The sequence below is a fragment of the Rhineura floridana genome, chromosome 5, assembly GCF_030035675.1.
Source record: "Rhineura floridana isolate rRhiFlo1 chromosome 5, rRhiFlo1.hap2, whole genome shotgun sequence".
NCBI classification, from domain to species: Eukaryota; Metazoa; Chordata; class Lepidosauria; order Squamata; family Rhineuridae; genus Rhineura; species Rhineura floridana.
Genome location: NC_084484.1, coordinates 104518123 through 104541529, shown reverse-complemented (window position 1 = coordinate 104541529; position 23407 = coordinate 104518123). Strand labels below are relative to the sequence as shown.

The 23407-nt window shown below is 40.1% G+C and overlaps 1 protein-coding gene across 2 annotated transcripts in view; it reads left to right on the top strand.

The window, feature by feature from the left end:
- Nucleotides 1–23407, top strand: part of MAP3K7CL (MAP3K7 C-terminal like) — a 79252-nt gene that overhangs the window by 11719 nt on the left and 44126 nt on the right. Inside the window, exon 1 of one of the 2 annotated variants that reach the window (XM_061627870.1) lies at nucleotides 19449–19809. The exons of the other annotated variant lie outside the window; for it this stretch is intronic. The gene's annotated coding sequence lies outside the window, so the exon portion shown is untranslated. Of the gene's footprint in view, nucleotides 1–19448; nucleotides 19810–23407 lie in introns of those variants that run through there. 2 annotated transcript variants of the gene reach the window in all.

The window sequence follows — 23407 nt, the reverse complement described above, 5'->3', positions numbered from 1 at the left end:
AGTGACTAAAAAGAGTAAAGGGTAACAGGCTAGATTTTTTTTCAGATCACTTTATCTCTTTATTTCACCTTTCAACATTAAGCACCCACTCTTACTTTACTCATCATAATAACTGCAGAAGAAACAAACTCTTACTTCTTACTGCAGGCAAACAAATACTTTTCTTTATTGCTGGCTGGGTAGAGAACATAACTGAAAAAGAAAATGAAAAACAGAGCAAAGAAAAGTCCAGCGGTTGGAGTCTAACTCTAGCCCATAATACTAAGTTCTAATATTTAACTCTTCATGGGTCATGTTATTGTACTGGCTGTTTTTTTCAGGATCACTTAAGGGATTATAGGGTGATTGTGATCATGAAAAATCCACCCTCAGTCAGATACAGTCTTGCCTGAGCAAACATTTGTATGGTCTTCCAGATGAGGCTTTTGTTGTTAGGTCACCCTGCTTTATTCACTCAATTTTTCAGAGGATCCTATTCTTAAATAGTTCCTGTTCTTAAAACAAGCTGTCATTCTTTAAATGAAGGCTGTCATTGTCTGTCATGTCACAAATTAAAAAGACAATTAAAAAAAAACCGGGAGGGGACAAAGCACAGCTCAGGGGGGCAGTGCACCCATTTGCCCACCCCTGATTACAGACCTGATTACTATATTTATGTAGTCCTTGTATGCCATCCTTTGGCTTACCATGATGTGCAAACCAGGCCTCTGTCTCTGGATAGGTTCTTGTGAATCTGCATATTGTCTGTGCTCTTATAGAGGAAGGATCTTTTCATTTTACAGTTACAGTAAACAAAATAAAAAACACATTTTGCAAATTAGTAGTCCTTTTGCATATATTATGAATGGGCACCTGCAAATATTTGTGTGTTGGACAACTGGATCTCCAAAGTGAAGCTGGATAAAGCATTTCTTACTGCAAGCATGGCACAGGCATTTTGGAACACCAGGTTATGGAAATCTATACATATACATCTCCATAAAAAAGATGAGTTACAACAGTAGACGGTGGCTGGTGCCAGTCATGTCTTTTCCCTGTTCATTTTTCCAAGTTTCCTTCTCTACTATTTTGTGTGCCATGTCAACTAAATTTATTAATTTTATTTATTTAGAAAAATGTATGAACCACATAAATAAAAAAACTTCCAAATAGTAGAAATGTAAAAACAAATACAAAATTGTATATGTGGATAGGCTTTTTAGATAAGGAATAACAACTGCAGACACGAGAAAAGTCTTGTGCATGGGCAATAATGCCAGAATATCTTCCAGACGTAAATATTAAACAATACATTAACATTTACCTTCACCAAGTCTTGATAGTAGACACAATCTAAAAAATGTTTGTGTGCCAGAAGGGCGTCTCTTCTAGAGTAGATCAACTGAGCACATCTCTCTGTATAAAGAACTTGAGCCATTTCTGCCCCAGACAGGCACATTTGGCTCTAAGAATGCAAAATAATGACAGTGCATAAAATGGAATCTCAGCCAACTGTGAAACCATGAAACATGGAACATATGCCCTAAGGGTACGACATATGGTTTGGTGAATAAAAAGTTATATACTGTAATTGGTATGACTTGTTCAGCTGTTCTCCAGCTATGTTGGTTGGGACAAGGAAATGTACTCCTCAGAGTAAATCTACCTTAGTTGATCAGTGGTCAAAATAAAATACTGGACGTTATAGATACATTAATAACATATATGTATTCTATTCTTATGGCTCCCTGTGAGCAGGAATATTTTAATAATATGAGATGGGGGACTATCATAGCAAGAGACAAGATGGATGCAGCTGTGCCCTCTGATTTCCTAGAGGAGGCCTGCTGTCGGAAGAATAAAAAATGACCATCGACACAGACAGGTGAGCAATGGGAACACCTGAGGGACAAGGAAGGACTTGGGGAAGAAGGGACAGAAATAAGGGCTCCTTAGAGAGATGAAGGAAGGATGGGCCAAGAGAAAGTGTGGTGGGAGAAAGCCTACTGGGAAAGGAAGACGGGTGTGTAACTAATTCACTACCCACTCAGCTACTGCCCTTATTTAGGCAATATTTCCTTATACATTCCCACCATCAGTGGACATCTCAACAGTTGACTAATATTGCTTAATATTTAAAATTTTATATACAATTGTTATTCCTGAGCAACACGTAATCTTTCACCAGTCAGTCTCCTGTAGTCTTAAAACACACCCACTTGTCTCTTATCAAAAGTTACATTACAGTTTTTGTATAAAGAACTTCTCAAATGTGTTCTCTTGGGGGCAGTGTTGGAGAGCAGATTACAAACATTCTTTTGCTTGGTTTGGTGCCCTGTTTATCTTGTAAAGGAAATGTGCACTCGAAGACAATGATTTTGGGTTTGGGTTCTCTTTAGAAACTATTACAAGAGTTCAACAGCCAGGATGGGCCTTTCTTTGATTGAACATCAGTAAAAAAAAATGAATGCAGTGTTCTCAGGCAATATGCTCCTCTAAAAATGTTTCTAGGGATAGCCTCATGTCTTTAACTGATATCAGTTAGTTGATCTTCAAATGCCACTGCTTTTTGAGCAGCCTTGTTGATTTCAATCACTGGAGGATAATGTATTGAAAATGGGAAGGGAGCCATAGCTCAGTAGAAGAGCATATGTTTTGCATGCACCACTTCTGAGGTTCTATTCCTGACATCTCTGGATAAGGCTGGGAAATATTCCTGCCTGAAAGCCAGAAGAACTGCTGCTAGTCTGTTTTGGTAATAGCTAGATGCATCAATGGCATGATTTGGTATAAGGCAGCTTACTATGTGTTTATAAAAGATCCAGGTTTTCTGATAACAGTATCCCTTTGAAGTATCTCCACTCCTCTGTTGGGCATGAGGGCCAAAATATACATGGCATTAGTCACATGTTTTTAAAAGTGTGGTTAACTTGGTAGTTTTTTTATTTTGGAGAAGAAGCAGTCCCTGGTCTGGAATATGTTCCCATTCTGGATTGGGACCTCACACCAGTTTTTTGCTGAAAATTGCTCCCTCCTGGCTGCCTTTTGCCCATGAAAGTGGGGTTTACTGCAAACTATACCTCTGGGGGCAAATCAGTAGAAAATCCTGTCGGACCCCATGGCAGCATTTTCTGCAAAAGTGGCCAGGTTAATCATGCTTGTTTAAACATGATGTTAATCACATGTAGTTTGGGCCTCAGTGAATGCCACAGCAAGGCGTTTCATCTCAGTTCCTTCCAGCCATGCTACTTAATAGTTGCAGCTACATAAAAACAGAGCTTGGAAAAGTTACTTTTTTGAACTACAACTCCCATCAACCCAATCTAGTGGCCATGCTGGCTGGGGCTGATGGGAGTTGTAGTTCAAAAAAGTAACTTTTCCAAGCTCTGCATAAAAACAATACATGCATCTTAGTTCCCTCTACCCTAGTATGTTTATGAAGGCAGGATATTTTAAGCCTTGCCTTTAAAACTTCTAAAGCCCCCTGTTTTTGTAACTGGCATGGTTTAATCCTTGTCTGTTTATAGAAAGTCTCCTGAGAGTACGAGGTCCCCATCTTTACAGCTATGTCGCTTTCAGACAATCTGATTATTGAGCATTAATCCTGATTTGTTTGCAAGGAGGTTAGATGATGTCTGCTGGTTACTGAGCATTCATTCTGATTTGTTTGCAGGGAAGTTAGTTTGATATTGCATTATGCAAGTGTTACCCCATACTTTCCAAGGCATTTTCCTGCCACTTTCCTCATTGCAAAACTCTGCTCTTTTTTGGGAAGTGGATTTGTTGCACAAGACCTCCAAATCAACTTGAATTGTGCATCCTGAATTTGCCAGTTTGTGATTTAATTCCATATCCTGCCCAAACCTGTTGAAGTCAGACATGGACATGAAGGTTTCCTCCCAGTCTATCTAAAGGAGCGCCTCCAACATCATCAGGGATGCCGCTCAATAAGATCAGCCTCAAAAGGCTTTCTCTCTATCCCACCAGTTAAAACAGCTAGACTGGTGAGAACTAGGGAGAGGGCTTTTTCAATTGTGGCCCCCACTTTGTGGAATTCCCTCCCAAATTATCTCTGCCATGCCCCCTCTATGATGAGCTTCCGCCGGTCCTTGAAGACCTGGCTCTTCAGGCAGGCTTTTGGGGTGGGTTAGGTTTTATTATTATTGTTGAGATTTTTAATGTTTTAATGTATTTGTATGTTTTTATGTTGTACATCTCCCAGAGTGGCTGGACAGCCAGCCAGACGGGCGACTAATAAATTTAATTAAAAAAATAAAAAAATAAAGGTGTGCTTTTCCTTAAAAGGTTTAATAGAGAATTTCAATTGAGAGTGCTTCATGAATTAGCTTACAGATTACACAGGATTCAGCATCTCTACAGTGCATAAGTAGGCATGACCACACAGAGCTAAGACATTGTTGCAGCAATTAGACACGCCTGTGACGTCCTTCCCTGGTTCTCCCTGTCAAGTTCCCACCTGCTTGTGGCTACTGCCTTTCACTAGGCACCACCAGGGACACCACCAGTCAGGACCGTCCTTTATATGGTTTCTCACTCTGCTCTAGCACAGATCTCACTAGATCCCACTGCTAGGCAGCACCACCAGTCACTTCCTGTAACCAATACTCCCAGAGACTTTGCCTAAGTCTCTCTATAGCTTGTTACTTTGTGACTGAGTCCTTATGCTGTTCCCAACCCCTTTGTATCTTTATATATAAAGCATACAACTCTGGGTTGCTCTGGATACTTGACTTGTTACAATATCTCCCTTCACCGCTGCCACCATTAGATACAGTTTCTGTTCAGCCTTGGTAATTACCTTGCCCTCCCTTCTGGTCTGTATATTCCCCCAGCCAAGGATCAGGCCTTTGGTAAACCAAATAAGTATTTATTTACTAACAACAGGAAATAACAAGATTACTTTAGGAATGTTTCACAAGCGTATGGTTTCATATATGGTCACACTTTATGTTTCTGTTCATATATATACTCTTTAAATATCAGCCAAATACAATCCAAACTTCCCTCAGAACTCTGACAACCAGCCCTCACCAAATGACCTCACTCCAACCAACTCAACAACTTCTCCTCCTTAACCGACTCCCCTCCTCCATCACTCACAAACCTCCATTTATACCTTCAGCCAGCCAGCCACTTAGCCAATCATCCAGCATACTTATTATTATTATTATTATTATTTATTAAATTTATATACCGTCCGACTAGCAATAGCTCTCAGGGCGGCGAACAGCTTCTCACCCATGTGCTCCCCCTTTCTCTCTCAGTCAATTACCATACATCACCTAATAGACCTGCACTTACCATATTTACAGATGCTTAACCTACAGAAACATCACAACGCCCGCTTAAGCAGAGCTTGGAAAAGTTACTTTTTTGAACTACAACTCCCATCAGCCCCAGCCAGCATGGCCACTGGATTGGGCTGATGGGAGTTGTAGTTCAAAAAAGTAACTTTTCCAAGCTCTGCCCTTAAGTAAGTGTGGTTGAGCTCTACTTGCGTAAGAAAGGTGTCATGGATGGGAGCGCACATGCATGTGTGCACTCCTCAGTGGAACAGTGAGAACCTTTTTCTGCCGGTGCAGTAGCCTATGTGTTGGAGGCGAGGGCAGCGGAGACACTTCAGCAATGTCCTCCTCATGAGGATGGGTGTGCAGCGCCAATGGCAGGGCAAGAGAGGATGGGATGAAGGGAAAGTGAAGAGTCAGCCTCCTGATCGGGCAGCACCTAATCAGTTGTAATTGGGGGCAGAGCTGTCACTGTCAGTGGCACTGACACATTTGGCCTCAACCCCCTCTGAATAAAGTCACTTGGATCTTCTTCCAAGTCCCATTCCAATGCCTCTTCTTTGTCCTCATCACTCTGACTGTTCCACAGGACTTGTGATATCCCATCTGAAAAATCTGGAAGTGCCCCTGTAAAGTCTCCTTCTGGCTCAAAACATGGTGTAGTAATTAGAGTGTCAGGCTAGAACTGGGGAGACCTAGGTTCAAATTCTACTCAGCCATGAAGCTTCCTCAGTGACCTTGCTCCCATTGCTATCTCTCAGCTTATCCTACCTCACAGTGCTGTTGTGAGGATAAAATGGATGGAGAGAATATGTATTGAACTCCTTAGAGAAAAGGCAGGGGATAGATAGATAGATAGATAGATAGATAGATAGATAGATAGATAGATAGATAGATAGATAGATAGATAGATAGATAGATAGATAGATAGATAGATAGATAGATAGAAAGAAAGAAAGAAAGAAAGAAAGAAAGAAAGAAAGAAAGAAAGAAAGAAAACATATTTGTATATCTGTTTTTTCAGAGTCCTTCCTATGAACTCTCATGTTGGGTTCCAGGGTTCAAAGCTGCTCCAAGCCTTTCTCCAAAACTGTCTATTTTAATGTTTTAGCCAAAAAAAACCTTGTACGGGCACTTTATTATTACTTCTAATGTAAAAAAAATACCATAGAATTTTATTTAAAATATAGCAATACATTTTATAAATGCAGTTCTAAATTAGCAGTTAGTAGGGAATGTCACATGAAAAAAGTTATCTGGCTGTCAGCAGTAAGCAGTGCAGTACAGTCAAGTCCTGATTTCTCACCCTGGTGGACAAGATTCACAGCTGGCAGTATGCTCATGTACATAGCAAGTTGCTTGAACTTTCTTCTCATGGGAATTGCTGCAGAGCAGGAACACCAAGACCAGAATGGGACATCCTGGAACAGTTTTCAGTGAACTTCCTATTTTCTAAAAGAGCCCATGATAACTCAATTGACGTTATCTCCCTACACTTCAACTCTAGGGTAAGACAAATTCCAGAGGGGTAGCTGCTGTATTGCACCAAAAACAATGAAGATTCTTGTGGCACCTCAACTAACTGGTGTATTGTAGCATAAATGTTTCGTGTACTGTATTTGAATCCATGCACCTGATGGAGTTGGTTCTAGTCCAGGAAAGCTTATGCTACAATATATCTGTTAGCTTTGTTTCTGGATTCCCCAGATATATCTTCTCTCATGGACTCTTTGACCTTCCAATGTTTTTATTATGCCCTGGTTCAGATAAGATCAGGCTCATTACCAGTACCAGCTTTTACATACAGGTCTGACAGTGGGATAGGACAACAGGCATAGGGTTGCTCTCTCTCTTTTTCCTTAAGGTGTCCCTAGCTTTTAATAACCTCATTACAGACATAAAGTGAATACATACATCTTTTCCCATTTCTGCATTTCAATCCTGAGAAAAGCTTCACATCTTGAATTTCCCGTGCCTACTGGCAAGACAAGCCCTATCTTGTGACTAAAAGACATATCAAGAAATGAGAATGGCTTGTAGTAACTGCTGGATAGGGCTTGTCTTGCCAGTAGGCACAATTCAAGATGTATTAGTAAAAGTTCAAAAGATAAATCTGCCAATCCTTTTGTCTCAAAATGTACCATAAGAAGGCAAGGAATAACCTATTGGCATGTCTATTCTCTTTCCCTCACCCCCAAACCCCAAAGTAGTTGCTCTGACTGAGAATAATGTTCTGAAGAAGCTATGTCAAAGTGTTAGCCTCTCTTCATGCCGTGTTCATGCCTTCCGTAAAAGTGAACTAGGCTAGAATGGAAATTTTAACCCACAAAATGTGTGCTTGATGGCCAACTAACCAGGTGTTGAGGATCTTCAGAACAAAGATCCTGATCCTGATTTCCTTATAATAGACTTAGCTGTATTCAGCAACATCACCAGGAACAATGCACTTCCATTTCTGTAGTTTTAGGGAAACCATATTTGACTGTGCAAAATAATTTCCTACATTAGGATATACCTTTTCCTATACATTATATGCACATTGAACAAATGTGTATTGGGGCTGGCACTGTGTTTGCATAATGACCCTTCCAATACTGAAGTGTGCACACATCAGTTGGGACTGAAGAAGAGCCTGTTGCCACAGTGTCATTCTCTTGCCTATGTACAATTGTTCTCAGTGCACACAATGTATGAAAAGGGATAGTTTTTTCTCCATCCCCTTTAACACTGTCATTCAAGTGCCAGAATATTTTTAAGCTTATTTTTATGGGCTGACTAATACTCTCAGACACCATTGCAGCTTCAGTGAGATCATACGCTACCAAAATGCTACTCCTGCTGAGACTCTAGCAGGGTGAAAGCAGTGCAGTTAAAAAATAGAAGAGGACAGGTGTTTTATTAGGCAAAAGATCATGGCCTTTATTTACATATGCAAGGCAATTAATACTTCAGGCTAAATAAATAAATATAATTACAAACTTGTCAAACTCCCAGTGTCAATAAGTTGTAATGTTTCTAATTCAGGAGATGATAACTTTGGAATGTGTGATGACTAAAACATGATACGTTCTATGTCATCCTAGAGATGATCTTACATTTCATAATATGATCCATGATTGAAAAAATGTTGCTCGGGTACCAAACATTGGATGACTAGAGCGGTTTGGCAGGAAACAGTACACAGCACCACTGCTCTTGTTCCTAAAGGAATAACAAGAAGGATTATCAGCATTCTGTCCTCTTCATAGAACGGAGAAGGTACCCTACTGTATAGCCTGATACAAAGTGGTATATATACAATTTTGACAATCTGAAGGTGATACTCCTATATATGTATTTATGATTAAGAACTGAAGAAACAGGAGAAATTGCCCAGTGTTTTTCTTATCCAAATGTCTGCAACGCACAGGACAAACAGAGAGCCCCAGAAATGTTTTTAGTGGGAGCTCAAGGTGGTCCTATATGACATTAAAAATTAAATGTAAAAGTGACCCCAACTATACTGACCCCAACTAAAGACACATTTCATGAATATTATAGCATGGTAGAAGAATTAGAACAGTGTGCCTCCAGATGTTGTTGGACCACAACTCCCATCAGCCTCAGCCAGCATTGCCAATGGTCAGGAAAGATGGGAATTGTGGTCCAACAACATCTGGAGGCACACTGGTTGGGAAAGGCTGCTGTAGAGTCCTAAACAGTTTGGGCCCAAGCTATTTATTAGACTGCCTGCCAACGCTGTTCAGATCTGCTTTGGAGGCTCTCCTAGTGTGCCCACCCCCTACAAGGGATAGATCCTTCACTATGGTGGCCCAATGGCTATGCCATATCCTTCCATTGGATCTATGTCAAATTTCTACATTGCAGAGTTTTCAGAAGGCCGAAGATCTTTTTCAATTGGTTTTCAAGGAGTTATGTTTATTTTCTGAGTGATTATTTGTTTGGCTTACATGTTTTCCATCTCTCGTCTTAAAAAGTACGTGGAGTGTTTCTGAGTTGTATTTTTAAGCTTTAAAATATGTAATTATTATTGTTATATTTTGTTGTAAGTCACTGTTGTAAGGATATTTACCCAGAAAAGTGGTCCAAAAATAATTTAAATGTACATGCCTCCATCCACTGGGCCACGTTCTAGCAGTGGCAGCTTTAGGGGGACAAACTGGGCAACCACACAGCACCCCACACTTTAGTGGCCCCCAAAATCTTGTATAAAATCCCACCTGCCTCCTTGATAGTCAGTAAGTCTCCGTCTGCCTTGTCTTTAACTCAGCAGCTTTGCAGACAAGCAAATTCCTCCCTACAAAAACACAGGCAGAGGGCCTTTTTCTGTTTAAGCCAGGCCCATTCAGATCATACATCAGTAATACACTAGTTCCTTGGCCAAGAGTTTTCCTTATGCCTTTTTTCCCCACACATACCCAATTGCCCAGTTCACTCAGGACACCAGGAGGAGGCAAGAGCCATTTTGTTTTAGTAAGAGGGGAAAGAAGAAGAGATTTTACAATTTCATAGGTATTATTTCATAATGAAGTCTCAGTAGAGTGGAAAAAACATTGTCCTTCAGCCTTTTCACTGGCTCTGCCTAGAAGCTGAAGAAGAAGGGGGAGGTGGAACTGGAAGGTAACTCAGTTGTTGAACACAATGGCCACATTCACACCATACATTTATTCCACTATTAATCCACTTTAAACAGTCACGCTGTCCCCCAAAGACTCCTGGGAAGTGTAGTTTGTGAAGGGTGTTGAGAGTTGTTACAAGACCCCTTATTCTCTTCACAGAGCTAAAACTCTCAGAGTGGTTTAACCATCAGTCTGGGAATTGCAGCTCTGTGAGGGGAAATAGGAGTCTCCTAACAAGTCTCAACACCCTTAACAAGTTACACTTCCCAGAATTCTTTGGGAGAAACCATGATTGTTTAAAGACCTGGAAGATTCTAATAATAAAATAATCCTAATAATTAAATAAATATATAAATAATTTTAGACCAGTAGCAAATGTCCCCTTTCTGGGCAAGTTCTCGGGAGGGTGATGGCCAACCATATCCAGATACTCTTGGAGGAGGCAGATTTTCTAGATCCATTTCAATTGAGATTCAGGACTGGGTTTGGGATGGAAACTGCCTTGCTCAGCTTGTGTCTGGAGAGAAACCGGGGAGTGTGACTCTGTTGATTCTCTTTGATCTTTCAGCAGCTTTCGATACTATCAATCATATCTTCTGGGGTGACTGTCCAAGTTGGATATTGCGGGCACCACATTGTAGTGGTTCCATTCTTACTTGGATGGCCAGCTCCAGAAGGTGTTTCTTGGGGAGCATTGCTCAGCTCCATGGGCTCTCCAGTGTGGAGTCCTGCAAAGGTCAGTTCTGCCCCCCCCATGTTGTTTAACATTTACATGAAACCGCTGAATGGGGTCATACGGAATTCAGCAGATGTGCCCAATCAGTGCTTGGTTGTGATAATGGACTGGATGATTGCCAATAAATTGAAGCTTAATCCAGACAAGACTGAGATGCTGTTGGTGAGTGGTTTGTCTGACCAGCTGAGTACTGTACAGCCTGCTCTAGATGGGGTCACACTCCCTCTGAAGGAGCGGGTTTGCAGTTTAGGGGTTCTGGATCCACTGCTGTTGCTTGAGGTACAGGTGGCCTCAGTGGCACAGTGCGCCTTCCATCAGCTTAGGCTGATGGCCCAACTGCGACCCTATCTAGACAGGGATAACAGTTATCTATGCTCTGGTAAGCTGAAGGTTCAATTATTGCAAAGTGTTTTATGTGGGACTACCTTTGAAAATGGTTCAGAAGCTTCAATTAGTACAGAATGCAGCTGCCCAACTATTGATGGATTCAAGGCGAATAGAGCATATAACACCTATCCCAATTGCATTGGCTACCTATACATTTCCAAGCCCAGTTCATAGTGCTGATTTTGACCTATACAGCTCTTTACTGACCTATAAAGCTCTTTATGGCTCAGGACCCCAATATCTACTGAATGCCTCTCCCGATATGGACCTACCCAGACCCTTAGATCTTCCTCTGAGGCCCTTCTCCAGATGCCTCCTTTGAGGGAAGTTCAGAAGGTGGTGACATGGGAGAGGGCCTTTTCAGTTGTGGCTCCTCATCTGTAGAATATGCTTCCCAGTGAGGTCTGCCTGGCTCCATCATTGACATCTTTTTGGTGCCAGGTAAAGATGTACCTTTTCTTCCAGGCATTTGAGATGATGTTTTGTTTTTAATATGCTGTCAAACCTTCCTGTGGTTGTGTGAGGGTGATATTGCTATTGTTTTGTTGTTGTTTATTGTTATGTTTTTATAGTCTGTTTTATTTGTTTTGCTTTAACATTGTGTAAGTCCCCTAGGGACCTTCGGGTATCAAGCTACTACTACTACTACTACTACTACTACTTAATAATAATAATAATAATAATAATAATAATAATAATAATAATAATAATAATAGTGGAATAAATGTATAGTGTGAATGTAGATGCTATCAGCTTAAGGGAGGAAATATTCTGCCCACCCACACACATGTAAACTTCCTTGCCCAAAGAAAAAGGCTACAATCCTATACAAAAGTATGGATTCATATTCAGTGTTAAATCTTTGGCTAAAATGGGAGACAATGTCTTTGAATAGGGCTGCAATGATGTATTTTTCCACCTTGAGGGAGACATTGATTCAACAGAGTTGCTGAATTGAGATCAAAAATTTTAAGTTTAAATAATCATCCTCAAGAAAAATGCACAGCTTTGGCAGCCTTTCAGTTTATTCATAGGTGTAATATTCAAGATATTTACCACAACAGTACTTTGCATTATTCTCACTGTACCTGTACCTGTTTGTTGGTGAGAGGTCATTTTCAAAGCTGAAATTGATAGAAAATGATCTGCGCTCTTCTGTGCCGCAAAGAACACCTTAGTAGAATTAATAATGATTTCAGTTGAACGGAAAATTGAGAGAGGTTTGGATTACAGTTATTTGACTGAGGACTTTGCTTCCAAGAAAACTCAAAAAAATTCATTCATTAAATAGGGTGTTAGAGAATTTACTCATAAATGATTAATCATGTCACTGCTTTTATCAGTGAACTGGCTATCACCAATTCACCATTTATCCTTCCTTTATCCATACTTTCATTTATTTATTTATTTAATTGCCTGACTTTCTTTCATACTTGCCCAGGGTCCCAGGCTGGGTATACACCATACATTTAAAGCACATGGCTTCCTCCAAAGAATCCTGTGCACTGTAGTTTAACCCCCATAGAGCTACAATTCCCGTCACCCTTAACAAACTACAGTTCCTTCCCAGGATTCTTTGCGGGAAGCCATGTGCTTGAAATGTACTGTGTGTATGCAGCCCCCCAAACCCTAGGGCCACCATTGATTCTAGTTCAGGGGTGGGAAACCTCTGGATCACAGGGCCTCCTAATCTGGCCTGGAGGTGGGTGGGGACAATGCCCAAAGTGTGTTGGATTAAAGCATGCACATACATCCCATTCACTTGCTCACAACTTTCACACATACTCTATTCTATTCACATTTGTACATAACCTGCCACCCTGGGCGTCTTCTGGGAGGAAGGGTGGGATATAAATTTAATAAATAAATAAATAAAAACTCATGCACAGACATAGAATAGTAGAGTTGGAAGGGGCCTATAAGGCCATCAAGTCCAACCCCCCTGCTCAGTCCAGGAATCCAAATCAAAGCATTTCCGACAGATGGCTGTCCAGCTGCCTCTTGAATGCCTCCAGTGTCAGAGAGCCCACTACCTCTCTAGGTAATTGGTTCCATTGTCGTATGGCTCTAATAGCTAGGAAGTTTTTCCTGATGTTCAGTTGAAATCTGGCTTCCTGCAACTTGAGCCCATTATTCTGCGTCCTGCACTCTGGGATGATCGAGAAGAGATCCCGGCCCTCCTCTGTGTGACAACCTTTCACGTACTTGAAGAGTGTTATCATATCTCCCCTCAGTCTTCTCTTCTCCAGGCTAAACATGCTCAGTTCTTTCAGTCTCTCTTCATAGGGCTTAGTTTCCAGTCCCCTGATCATCCTTGTTGCCCTCCTCTGAACCTATTCCAGTTTGTCTGCATCCTTCTTGAAGTGCAGAGACCAGAACTGGATGCAGTACTCAAGATGAGGCCTAACCAGTGCTGAATAGAGAACTAATACTTCACACAATTTGGAAATTATACTTCTGTTAATGCAGCCTAATACAGCATTTGCCTTTTTTTGCAGCCACATTACACTGTTGTCTCATATTCAGCTTGTGATCAATGACAATTCCAAGATCCTTCTCACATGTTGTATTGCTGAGCCAAGTATCCCCCATCTTATAACTGTGCCTTTGGTTTCTTTTTCCTAAGTGTAGAACTTTGCATTTATTCCTATTGAATTTCATTCTGTTGTTTTCAGTCTAATGCTCCAGCCTATCAAGGTCCCTTTGAATATTGTTTCTGTCTTCCACAGTATTAGCTGTGCCCCCCAATCTTGTATCATCTGCAGATTTGATAAGCATGCTCTGTACCTCCTCATCCAAGTCGTTAATAAAAATGTTGAAGAGCACTGGGCCTAAGACCAAGCCCTGTGGTACCCCACTGGTTACTTCCGCCCAGTTTGAGAAGGAACCATTGATAAGCACTCTTTGAGTACGATTCTGGAGACAACTGTGGATCCACCTGATAGTTGTTCCATCCAGTCCACATTTAGCTAGCTTGCTAATCAGAATATCATGGGGCACTTTGTCAAAAGCTTTGCTGAAGTCGAGATATATTATGTCCACAGCATTCCCACAGTCTACCAGGGAGGTTACCCGATCAAAACAAGAGATAAGATTAGTTTGGCAGGATTTGTTCTTCATAAATCCGTGTTGGTTCCTAGTAATCACTGTATTGTTTTCAATGTGCACATTCTCAAGTATATACACACACATTCACACTGACACATGCATACAGGGCCAGCACTAGACTGCAGTGGGACCTTGGGCACCTGACTGCAGCAGGCCCTCAAAGGCAGTGGTGGGCATCAGCAATGCGGTGATGTGGTAGCACTATCACAGCCAGGGGCTTAAATAGGCCCAGCCGCATCACACATTAGTGCACTGTGCACACGTGCCTGCCATCCCTCAAGATGCTGCCAGTATCTTGCTTCATTGCAAGCACTCAGTGTGCTAATGCACTGACGTGGCCAGGCCTATTTAAACCCCAGCAGTAGTAGTGTGGTGCATGAAGTGATGTCGCCAAACCCTGCAAGCAGCAGGAGGCATGTTGCCTAGGAGGGTGGCTCCTGCTCCGCAATCCATGCCAGCATTGGGTTGAGGCTCTGTGAACTGATGCTAGTGCAGATCGCAGAGTGGAAACTACACTCACTCAGCCTCAGCAGCATGGCACCCTCTCAGCTGCAAGGGCTCTCAGCCAGTGACTAACCTGGCTGCCCACTGATGCTAGGCCTGCACACATACACATTCAGTTTGCTTGGCTTCTGTGTTCACCATTCTCAACACAGTTCAGAATTTAGGGGAGCTGCCCGTGAAGTGGTCTCTTTCTCCATAAGCAGCTTCCTTTACTTTCATGTTGCATGGTGTGAACAGGAATCCCCTGCTTTTTTTTAACCAAGCAGCACGGAATTGCAGAATTGCAGCAAACTTCCTACAGAGGAAGAAAGCATTCTCTACAGGAATTAGCCATGCTACAGGACTTAGCCATGCTCCCTGTCCCTCACTGCTGATCTATAATATCCAATTATCTGAGAAGTGTGACTGGAGGATATCAAGGGGAGAGGTTTTCATGATCAGAGATTACAGCTCAGCAATGGGGAAAAGAGGGCCTAGGGAGAGGCCATCAAGTTAAAGGGAAGGCCCCATGAACTGGAGGTTCTCCATTCCTAAACTAGAAGCTCACTGCTTAGGACTCATCCTCTTCACTCTGAACCAGAGCTTGGAAAACTTACTTTTTTGAACTAAAATTCCCATCAGCCCAATCCAGTGACCATGCTGGCTGGGGCTGATGGGAGTTGTAGTTTTAAAAAGTAACTTTTCCAAGCTCTGCTCTGAACCTCAACTTTGTCTCCTTCTCTCCTCACATTAGCCCTCAGCTCTGCTCAGCTCCTCCCTCCATTGGAAGGTCCTTTGGTCCTGTCCACTGCCCTTTGGTCCACTTGATGTGTTGATCCCACCTACTTGATTTTTTGTTCCATCCACCAAGGGCTGGTGCGATAATAATCTGGTCCTCTAGATGAAAAATGTTCCCCACCTCTGAGCTACACGACAGGACAGGTCTCTGTTTTGTTATACTACAATTTCCAGGATTCTTTGGGTCTGTCTCCCAGCATTGGTTTTGACCTTTATAAATCCTGATCTAATTTTTGAAGACAATTCATATCACATTATTGGACTTCTGCTCAACAGAGGCTCTTCAGTAGGCAACATCAGAAAGAAATTCCCAGACTGAGACAAGGACTCAGCTAAGCCCAACAAACTAGTAGGCTTTACAAACTGAAACAGGTAGGTCAAGAGGCACAAGGCCTTCAGACAAGCTGAAGGACAATCAGATCTTATTCCAGACTGTGTTATTACAGGCAACAATGTTGCAGTTTTTAATAGCCATTTTGTGAAGACTCTCCATTTATTTATTTAGTTATTATTTTATTTATATCCCGCCCTTCCTTCCAGCAGGTGCCCAGGGTGGCAAACAGAATTGCTAAAAACACTTTAAAACATCATAAAAACAGACTTTGAAATACATTAAAACAAAACAACCTTAAAAACATTTTTAAATAAGCTTTAAAAACATCTTTTTAAAAAGGGTTAAAAACATTTTTTTAAAAACATATCAACAAGCAATTCTAACACAGAAGCAGACTGGGATAGGTCTCAACTTAAAAGGCTTGTTGAAAGAGGAAAGTCTTCAAAAGGCGCCAAAAAGATGATAGAGATAGTATTAACCCCTAGCAGTAAATCTAAACAGCATATTTTTCAGGCACAATAACAATTTTGTCAGAATGGGCAAATCCAAGTCACCTCAGTTATAGTTAGGGCGGGGGGACTCAGCCTCTCAGTGATCTTTTTGGTGGTGGTGAGGTGGAGTCTCAGTACTTAACTATAAGTAGATAACCTCATCTTGAAATAATTGTTGGGAGCCCTTTCCCCCCCCCAAAGCACCTCCATTTTTCTTGTTCCCTTTCTTTTTCTCTCATTGTCTCAATCTTCTACTCTCTTTCTTCACTGATAGTTTCACTGGCTGCCTGTGTATCATTTCTTATTCCTTTTTTAAAATTTTAGTTACTAACTGTATATGGGTGAAGGGGCTGGCTGCCTTGTGGAGCAGAGGGGAAAGCTTTGAATAAACCTCAGTGTGGTGCATCCACACGCTCTGGATCATTCTGAATGATACATGGTAATAAATGCAATATGAATATGATAGCATTCTCTTCTATTTTTCATCCTTCCCCTATCCATGATCCGATCATTGGTAGCCTAGTCACTCTGCCCCTACGTTGACTGTCACCCATGTCATAAATACAGCAGTATTTCCGGATGACTGTTCATTGTGTAAAGTCCTTGAACTTACATTTAAATCTATTTCAAGTCCTCTAGCTATGTGTTGTCTCAGTGCCCAGGTGGGTGACTTGCCACCCTCGGCAGTTAACAATCTCTGTAAATAGACTGAAGTGGGTGTGAAATAAAAACTGTTAAGGTAGTCTTTGGGGATTTATGAAAAATGTCTGTGTAATTATTTCAGATATATGGTTAAGAGATACAGACATTATGAACACAGAACACAGTTATATTTTCAACATGAGAATATGTATTCTCCATTTACATAGCTGTGTTCTGCCAATCAAGTGCTTAAAATGGGTAAATACAGTCATTTTGTCAGTCTAGTTGTGGCACAGATAGGTAATTTTTTTGTATACATTTTTCCATGGTACTGATATCTTGAAGTAGCTCTCTTTTACACTTTGATGCATGGCGGACTTGTAACTCATGTTACTTGTAACTCATGTTTTTAAATTGTTTTTAATTTTTTTTAAATTGTTTTTTGTGTTTTAAAATTTGTATATTTGTTTTTATTGTTTTTAATTGCTGTAAACCGCCCAGAGAGCTTCGGCTATGGGGCGGTATATAAATGTAATAAATAAATAAATAGGCTCAACCCATTTTCAAATTTTTTTCCTCGATGTGGCTGAGATGGAGGGTTTACTTGTGACAAGTTCAGTTTACTATGTACCTTTACAGTTACACAACTGACACTGTGACTTGACAGAGAAGTAATTTGGCATTTACTGCTAATTCTCCAGGAAACAGACTCCTTGAAAGAGGTAGTGTGGAGTAGTATTTACTATGTCTGTCCTTCTAGGCATAAATAATTGGATGGAGGTCTCTGTTCTGAAGGATTATCCTCCAGATGCCAATATCTAATATATTTGAATACAGGATAGCCACTTCTCAGTCTCTAGACAAAACATAAACATGTAATACCTATTTGAGGGTGCAGTTCTATACACATTTACCTGGGGTACACCCTACTAAATTCAATGGGACTGACTGCTGAATAGACTTCTACAGGATTGTGCTGTAAGTGAATGTACAAACACAAGAGATGCAAAGTATCTCATTAATATTGCATATTTATTGAATTGGTTAAGATATCATAAGTTATATATAGATGCTGATGACTTTCCTATGCATTATTATGAACCTTGTTCATTCTGGACTTTATCATGTATCAATGTAATTTTGAAAATTAAAATTTAACAATAAAAGTAGTAAAGTACTGTTGTGGTAAATACATTATCTCACAGAAACAGAACAGGTGTTTTCTCTGTAAAGTTTTGTACAGTTTGAAAAATGTTTACTTAGCAGCCTGATACTGCTGCAAGGTTGTGGTGTTGCTTTTGGGGGAATGATGTTACGAATGTGTTACTAGTACTGCCACCTGGTTGCCCACCCACTTTCTCCTGCTTAACTTATATATATCTAACTATATCACCCTAAGTGTCCAGTTCCCTCTCCTCAGAAACTGATATTGTGAAGCTGTTCTGTAAAACCCTGCTATACCACTCAGGAAAATTAGGAGTTAAAGAGAACACTTTACAGCTCCAATGAATATGGGAGCTTGAAAATGGAAATGGACTGCCTTCAAGTCGATTCTGACTTATGGCAACCCTATGAATAGGGTTTTCATGGTAAGCGATATTCAGAGATGGTCTACCACTGCCTTCCTCGGAGGCTGAGAGGCAGTGACTGGCCCAAGGTCACCCAGTGAGCTTCGTGGCTGTGTAGGGATTCGAACCCTAGTCCAACACTCTAACCACTACACCACACTGGCTCCCTGTGGGAGCTTAATATAGATAGATAGATAGATAGATAGATAGATAGATAGATAGATAGATAGATAGATATAAACATGTTTACATAAAGACATTCAAAAGCTAATACAACATAACTTAATTGTAGTTATGATCATACAATAATTTACATTTAAAATAATAAAAACCACTTAAAAAAAATAAAGTACTGCAAATTCAAAGTTGTAAATAAACCATATTTCACCCAGACCAAAGAAGGTTTAATAAGGTACAGTGTGGCAAGCAGACTGGATAGCCAAACTAAACAAAGTTATTCAAGGGGAATGTGTTATGAGGCATTATTAACAGATATATATCATTTTGTATCTTCAGTGGTTCCAGCATTAACACAAAACATCAATTATAATCTGTTTGATTTTAGGAAAACATGTTGCTTCTCTTCCATATCAGGCGGCTAATTCGAGGATGTCTGTAGATATGCCTTAAGAAATACATTAATAGACTCAATATACAGTGCATCTAAGAATAGCCCATTGTCTCTTCATTGCTCCAGGTCTATCATCTCATTTATTGGATGGTATTGTTTTACTGAGCCTGGTCTAAAGCAGCAGACTTCTAACCTAGCTTTGATAGCAGCAGAAGCAGCAGCAGGAGCTATCGTCCGATAGTTTGGTTGCAGCCAGTTCAAGTTGGCAATGTCACCCAAACTGATTGGAGCTGCAGACATTTTTGCTGACTGGAGTCAGGCTATCTTTTCCAGTTTGCTGGAATAGACACAGACACTGACTGGGTCATGCTGAAAACATTCCAGTCCTATGAAGCAAGTCTGTTTGTATATTTTAGGTTTGGCAAGACTAATGAATTAAAAATCTTGGACTCTGACAGTTCACTGCTTTAATAATGCTTCTGATGGAAGGAGTTTTTGCCCCATGAAGCATGACAACATTGTAATACCTCATTGTTGGAAAGGAAGGGACGGTGGAATTGTGAAGGAAAACGGAAAAGGGTGGTCCTGAGGGACTGAAAAGCCTATGGGAAGTGCAGGTAGCAGCATGTTGCCCTGACAGCTGTTTCAACTTCTCAGACCTTGTCAGTTTGCTGCTATGTAGCAGGTGCAGCCTTTTCTTTTATTGAATCTTTACTCCATAAAGGCAGCAACAAGCCAAGGCAGTGGCTGGCCCTGGATTATACAAGTGCAGACACTACTAAGTGAGGTAAGGCAACAGGTGTGAAAACTGAACTAACTGATTGAGTTGTAACCACACTTAACTTGAGTTGTATTGCAGATTTTTTTAAATAAGGATGGATCACTCTGTTTTACAGGCAGTTGAGTTGAAGAACAGTTTCCTGGAAAATCTTTTTAAATTCAAAGCTTTCAGCTTTGATCAGGAGATAGGGGAAAGGAATATGCTTGAAGCCATTCTATTTAATTACTGTTACTGATGATGTTTACATATTGAATTTCTGCCCTGTCTTGCATAGATTCATTTTGCTTGCTTGCTTTGAGTGGAAGACCTGGAATTTGTAGAAAACTATACATTTGTGTTCTGTATAGAAAAGTGGTTGCCTTTCTGAAAAGTGGAGAAAGAAATATTTTAAAAGAAACTTACTTTATCAGGATAAGTTAATGCCTTTTTAAAAAAATAAACAGTTTTCCTACAGGAATATTTTAGCTTTGCCCCCCAAATCCTTGTGTTGTATTTAAAAACAAAAACAAAAAACATGGTTTCATAGGTTGATCACTTTTTAACATGCCTTTTACAATTATGTGGAACAAACTGCCCAGAGAATGAATACATGGGACCTGTACAATAAAAAGTGATGTTGATGCTAGGTTTTTAAATATATTTCTTTCTTTAATGCTTTCTGTCTTGCTGTAGGTTAGAATGGCCATGATACTGGGAGAATAAATTATAATTATGGATCTCAAATGCTTTTGTGCTTGCAAAGAAGACAATAAAGCAGTCTTTATACAGTAAAAATATTTTATCATAAGCACATAACTATCATTTTGATTATTATTCATCTTAAGTGATGCATCAAGAATATTTGTTATGCTTAACTAAAGAATTTGGATTTAAATTTTGTTTGAATTGACTAGAATATAACAGAATTCCCGTACTTTTATATGCAAGGCTAACAAAGTTGTGGGAAGAGTTGCAAAAGATTTTGGCAAGTCTCTTCAGAACTAGCACTGTTTGGACCTGTGCTTGTTCAATTATTAACAGAATTAGATATTACCATGTTAATTTTCTAGCATCTGAAAGAAATGGGAAATCAACTGCCTTCTCATACCAAACACCTTTCAAAACAAACATTGTATGGCTTGTGCTTTAACAGACCAGGAATACTAAATTTGATATTTTAGGATATTGCATTTTAATAGTTTAAATGGGCCACTTTGAGATTGACTTCAACATATTCAACGTGTTAGCCTTCCAGAGCCTGCAGATTGCATATGTGTGTCATCCTGAAATGAATGACAACACTCCTTGGCTTAAGCACATGTTTAAATACTTTTCACAACCAGTATAGTGTTACTGTTGCTTGATATATGCTGAGAGAACAATGTACATTGGAAAATAGATGTGGGCTGGCCAAATTGATGCCTAGTACCACAACATCCTAAGTTGTTAAACAATGATGTCAGACTTAGGGATGAGTGTAAAGCAAACTAGTTCTCTGTACTGAAATCCTTTTTCAAAAGCTTACAAAGTGCATAGGACTGCCAGGTCCAGTCTTCAAAAGTTTCTTGTAGTTTTAAGAGCTGTGTGGAATTTTTCCAGGTGCAGTGTTGTTGTCTCTTACTGTGGCACAGCAATAAGACATGGAATATGTTATACCTCATTTTATGAAATTATGTCTCCAATTATTCTTTTTAGAAGAACAGTGGCTTTATCAGCCAGTATATAGACCTGACAATATTAAAAATGAAAAACACTTTACTCCAATCCTGAGCACCTTTCCTTGGAAATTGGCAAATCAATTAATTATTGCACCAACCACATTTTGCCAAGCTGTACTGCAATATTTCTGGTCTAAAGGTCATGTCGCAGAACTATCCATAGGTACCTGTGACTAGGGATGGGGGAGAAATTCGATTCAATGTGCATTTAAAGGTGAATCTACCTATGCAAACCAAAACACAGTCATCCTTTGAGATTCACACTTGTCTGAATTTTGCAATGCCGTTCTTCAGTCAAGTAATGTGTACAAAAATGCATATACTAGGGTAAGTTATGCATTAAATGCATATATTAATGAAAGTAACATACAAAATACATTTGCAAATATGTGTGTATTAGGTAACATTGCATAGAAAAATGTTATGTTAGGAGAAATTTGCATTAAAATGCTGATGAATTTTCATGTGGATGTTTTTTTAAAAAAATCAAAAATTGATGTGAAACATGGGGCTGAGTTTAAGATTGGAAAAATGAGAAAGTGAGAGAAATCAAAACTGAGAGATTTGCCCATCCCTATTTGTGACACTTGTGCAAACCTTTCCTCAGCATTTACATTAGAAGTATAGCATTAGAGGGGAGCAGAGTAATGAGCTGCTTTTAAGACAAGCTAAATGCCTTATAAACTACAGGCCAGGCCAGTGGCAGAATATTAACACACTTGGTTTGCTTTCCTGAATAAGTGGTTTATAACTGACTCTGTGCTTTTATTACTATGTTAACCATTTAATATTAAGGCAACAGTGTAGTAATAGATTTGTGGGGAAATCTGGTATTTATGTAGGAATCACAGGGTTTATGAAGAGATTTCTCTGACCCAGTAATCCCATTTACTGGAATGATGTTCCAAATGGTGATATTTGGCTGTTACAAGCAAGTGGCAGGCTTGAAACTTAGTACACTTCTTGCATAGTGGGCTCATACAATTTAGAATTGTGCTACAGCTGTTAAAAATGCACAGTGTAAGCATCAGAACATCTATTTAAATGTATTTTATCTGGCTTGAGACAGTATTTTTAGAAGATGCAGGGCATCTCAGTCACTGTGACAATGACTGTGACAATTTACTTTGTCAGTGGTGAAAGTGAGGTGAGCCACAGGTCAGCGATAACACACATAGCTCCCAGGTTCCAGCATCAGTTCCCAGTATCTCCAGTTAAAATGACCTCTCTGGTAGCAGAGATGGGTTAGACCACTTCCAGAGGCTTTGGAGAGCTTCTGCCACTCACAGTAGACAGTGTTTGTCCAGACAAAACAATGTTCTGACCTATCGCAAGACAGCTTCATATATTAAAATTTGTAAGCAAAACTGATTTGCAAAGCAGTGGGCTATTTTGTGCCCAGAAGTGTGTCCCTGACCTTTTGTTGTCATTTTGTTTTAAGTGGGTTGTTCACTACCTTCACTGATCAATCTTTTGTTGATGGTGGCAGTGTTTTTTAAACACTCTTAATTACATAAAAACTTGAAGAAAAATCTCAGATGACAATTAGAAAAACAAAGGACTAGTTATGTACACATGCTCATCACCCAATGACTACACTGTCAAGTGATAACTTCCATATGTGAGATCCATCATAGGTTACCAACCATAGTTTGGGGATGAGGAACCTGCAGCCTTCCAAATGCTTTTGTACTTCAGCTCCATCATCACTGACCATGCTGGCTGTGGCGAATGGGAGCTGGAGTCCAGCAACATCTAGACGACCACATGTTCATAATCCCTCTGTGTAAACATGTAAAGTTGCACGTAGAAAATGGTCTTGGCATGCAATTGTTAAATGGAAGGCTCAGATTTGCCTGGAAATCTACATGCTCTGCCTCTCTGCACATTTTAGACTATACCTATGA